The following is a 4,549-nucleotide window of genomic DNA, read 5'->3' as shown; positions in this document are numbered from 1 at the left end:
CGTGGATTTCACAAGTTTGGCGAAACTCATTAAGCCACACTACATTTTGTGCAGGAGTTAAAACCATGCGCATGAGAGATTTCCAATCATAAGGAACTAGATGGTATGCATTGGCAATTCCTTCTAGCAACCCTCTGGAATATGTGCTTGTGATGCCAAAATCCTTGAGTGCAACCCTTACCTCCTTCAGTGCTGAATAAGGAAGGGTTTGCCACACTCTAGTAACCTGTCCTTGTGCATCGTGACCCTGCACCATAGGACAGAGCAAGGATAGCTCGAGGGATTCTTCTGCTGTTAATTTCTCTGACTTCATGGCCTGGCGAGCCATGGCTTCCATGAAGGAGGGTTGTCTAAAGTTTGGTGGTTCTTTTTGCTCTAACAGAGCTGGTGTAGAAGGGGGAGGAGGAGAAATACAAGGGCTTTTAGAAGGAGCATTGTTACTCTCCTGCCCTGGTGGCTCTGGCTTTGGAGTGCAGCTTTTGACAGCATTTAAACAAAGATGCCATAAATGAAGAACTTGAATAGAAGTCCGGGGTTCTTTATGTAAAGTTTCTCCTATACGTTCCCAATCGTGTACCCTAAAAGTGCCTGCCTCCGGATACCATGGGCATTGTTCTCCAATTATGCGCACTAAGTCTGTGACCCCCTGCGAGGAAACAGAATGCTGTGCTTTTCGGAGGAGGAACCGTAAGTCATTGCGATGATGCTCTTGCTCAGCCGAAAGGCTGGAACCCATACTCACCTGGGATCCCGAAGGATGATTGACGCGTCTGTAACCTGTGCAAGGCGAGGTGAGCGGGCTGTAGTCTGCGTGGCCCCTGTTCCAGGGTCAGATGAAGCAATGACTGGGAAGCAACCTGAAACAGGCTACTTGATATAGAAAAGAGCAAAGAAGCTTGTTTCCTATACTTAGCTGGCCCCACGTCTGGGCGCCTGGTATAGCTACAATAGCGTTGAGAAGCAACTTGACTTCAGAGACAGGATGCTTATAAGAACAGATGCAGTGAAAAGTCAGAGAGGCAGAATAAACCCGAATGTAGCAACGCAAGGCTGCCTGGAAGACACACAAGACTGTATCTTGTTGCCTGAGGGAGAGTGCTAAAGCAGAAGCACTCTGAGGGTTTGAAAACTGGAGCAACAGAAAGTCAAAGCAATGAATGGGAGGTAGCCAGAGGACAAGCAGCCTGTCTACTGTACCTGATTGTTGCAGAGGGTCCCTGTTCTAGGATTAGAGGTTCCTGTTCTGAGACTAGAAGTCCCTGTTCTAGGATTAGATGTCCCTGTTCGGGCGCCAGATGTTGCAGTGACCCTTGGGGGAGCAACCAAGCCCCCAGGCTAGGTTGCTGGATAAGTGCAGGAAAGAATCAAGGAGCCAAGGAAGAGACGAGAGACAGACTTTTAGATTCAAAGCAGAGAGAGAGAAAAGCTGATTCTACTAGCCTCCTCTTGCGTTTTTATTGTACTTGCCACATTAACAGTTACATTCAGTTCTCAGATAAGGCCACATTAGAATCTCATACGGGGTGAGAACAATGGGTGCTTCTTCTCTCAGAGTGCTGTATCAGCTATTGTCACACTTCAGCCTGGGAACTAGCATCCCTGTCGGCATGCCGTAACAAGGGAGGGTTTGCCCATTGCCATATCACCAAGGCTTTCTGTGTGCTTCTGCTTAAGCACTTAAAAACACCACACTTTTCCTTGCTTTGAATAAACAACCTGTCTTTCAGCCATTGAGAGAGCAAGTGACTCCTCAAGAGTTCTCCAGTCAGTGCTACCTCACTCTGCTTGTGTATGTGTAAGCATGTGCATGAGAAGAGTCAGAAGGAAGGGGACATTGGTGGATCTCAGATGTGTCCCCTCTGGGCTCTCCTCACCCTGCAGATCAGTGTTTCTCAAACTGTGGGTCTGGACCCACTAGGTGGGTTGTGAGGCAATTTCAGGTGGTTCCCCATTCATTTCAATATTTTAATATATGAGACTTGATGCTACCATAGTATGAGACTGCATTTGGGGAAATGTTTGGGGAAATGTTTGAGCTCTGTACTTCTAACAGGCTACTCTGTATATGCTTTGAACAATGATAGTTGATGGAGCTTACTCCTGGGTAAGTGTGGGTAGGATTGCAGCCTAGATTGTTAAAAATGTTCCTGCTTGATCATGTCATTTCTGGTCATAACATCACTTCTGATGGGACCTATCAGATTCTCATTCTAAAAAGTGGGTCCTGTGCTAAAAGTTTGAGAATGACTGCTAGAGAGCTCAGTGCAATGTCGATCAGCTAACAGGCAATTCCTGGACTGAGAAAAAGGCATGGTGTTGCCTCGCTGCTTGTGGCAGCAACTTACAAGTGTGTTGTTTTTGCTTGGTTGCATCTTTTATCCCCCAAGGGTGCAAAGGAAAGTCCGCTGAACTGCACCTGCTTTCTTCTCAGTGGCAGTCTTTGAATCACTGCACTTTATGATATTGGACTATCACTTTTCTCCAGTGATGTCCCAAGAATGTGAAGTTTCCTGTAAGCATAGGTAAGATTGACGGGCTTACAAAATATGTTTGTACGCCTTCTGAAAGGTTATTTAAGTCAGACACTGTTTCAAAGCATAAGACGAGGAGGATTCTTGCAAATTTTAAAAACACCAGCAGTGGCGTATCTAAGGGGGTGTCAGGGGAGTACATTTCCCCCATACCATCCCTTGATGGGTTGTCCTAAAGGCCTCCAAAAGGCACTTCTGGAGGCCTCTAAGACACCACCTCAAGGCATGGAATCCTGGACCTCAGGTTTCTAAGATGTCAAAGTGTTAGAATTGGGGGGAGGGGGCGTTATTGGGGCATGGGGGTGTTAAAATTTTTGTGCCTCTGGGTGCCAGGTGCCTTAGCTACACCACAACTTCTAGTTTGCTAGAGGAAACATTGATCAAAACAGTGTTTTTATCTCTTATTCTGAGTAATCTTTGAAGCATCTGCCCCATCATTTTCCTTGGATTTGGTCACTGTACCATAAAACCACGTTAATACTCCCATTATCGTGGATGTTTTGAAACAGTTTAGCAGGCTTGCTATTCACTCATTTTGGATTTGTTTACGGAAGCATAATGGTTACATGAAGCACTGCAAATATACAGCTCAACCCAGCTAAAACTAAGCATATTGAAGTCCCCTTGATGGGGGGTGGGTGGGAGGAGAGTTAAGCAGCATGTTCTTAAGACTATCTGACTGAAATCAACAGGGCTTGAAAGTGCTTGGCAAACTACACACTAAGGCAGTTGGAACAGTAGAGCTGTGATAGAAAAAGTGAGTCCCACTTAGTTCACACAGACCTGCCGCAAAATCCTACGCATGTCTACTCAGAAGTAACTCCTGAGTAGACATGCATAGAATTGTGGTGTTACTCTGTTTCGTGCATTTGCTATGCTATCCAAACGGCCCAAAGATTTTCGTTTTTTCCCCCTACAAAATTTAAGGGACAGAATGTACCCAGTGACAAATGCTTCTAACTGGAAAGTAATATTCTTATGATTCTACACAGGCTGTTTTCTGTGTTCAATGTTGTATTTTACACTCTGAGAGGCAAACACTGCTATGTAAATTCTCAAAAGTTTTTATTGTGGCATACAAAAGTTGTAAATACTCTGTTTCATAAAAACAAATTCTAATTGTAGAGGAGCTGTCCTGATTTGGCTTTTATGGTTGTATGTAGCCAGTTACTGCCCATGACTTGCATTGAATTGTTTATCTTGTAGTTTACTTAACCCATTTCCGCCTAGCCCACAGTTGTACGCATTTGATCCCTGTTGTGTATATGCAGAGTTGGGCAGAAATGGCTTGAGAGAGTGATCCTTTCTGTTCTTGAAAGTTTTTTGGGTTGGATACAATCATTCCTAAATTGTCCTATATTACAATCCTATGCATGTCCACTTAGAACTAAGTGCCATTGTAGTTAATGAGGTTTACTCTCAGGCAGGACAAAGTTCCAAACAACACAGTCCTGGAATGAGCTGGAATCCCTAGCATGTATGCACTGCTGAAACAGAGACGCCTGCGTTGGCTCGGTCATGTCCATGTCGTGAGAATGGTTGATGGCCGGATCCCAAAGGATCTCCTCTATGGAGAACTTGTGCAAGGAAAGCGCCCTACAGGTAGACCAGAGCTGCGATAAAGGACATCTGCGAGAGGGATCTGAAGGCCTTAGGAGTGGACCTCAACAAGTGGGAAACCCTGGCCTCTGAGCGGCCCGCTTGGAGGCAGGCTGTGCAGCATGGCCTCTCCCAGTTTGAAGAGACACTTGGCCAATAGACCAAGGCAAAGAGGCAAAGAAGGAAGGCTCATAGTCAGGGAGACAGACCAGGGACAGACTGCACTTGCTCCCGGTGTGGAAGGGATTGTCACTCCCGAATTGGCGTCTTCAGCCACACTAGACACTGTTCCAGAACCACAATTCAGAGCACAATACCATAGTCTTTCGAGACTGAAAGTTGCCAACTAAACTCTCAGGAAATGCGGCTTACTCCCAGCTTTAGGGCGCAATCCTATACACACTTCCCCGGGATGAAGT

This window comes from Tiliqua scincoides, chromosome 1 (assembly GCF_035046505.1).
Source record: "Tiliqua scincoides isolate rTilSci1 chromosome 1, rTilSci1.hap2, whole genome shotgun sequence".
NCBI classification, from domain to species: domain Eukaryota; kingdom Metazoa; phylum Chordata; class Lepidosauria; order Squamata; family Scincidae; genus Tiliqua; species Tiliqua scincoides.
This window is presented reverse-complemented; position numbering follows the sequence as displayed.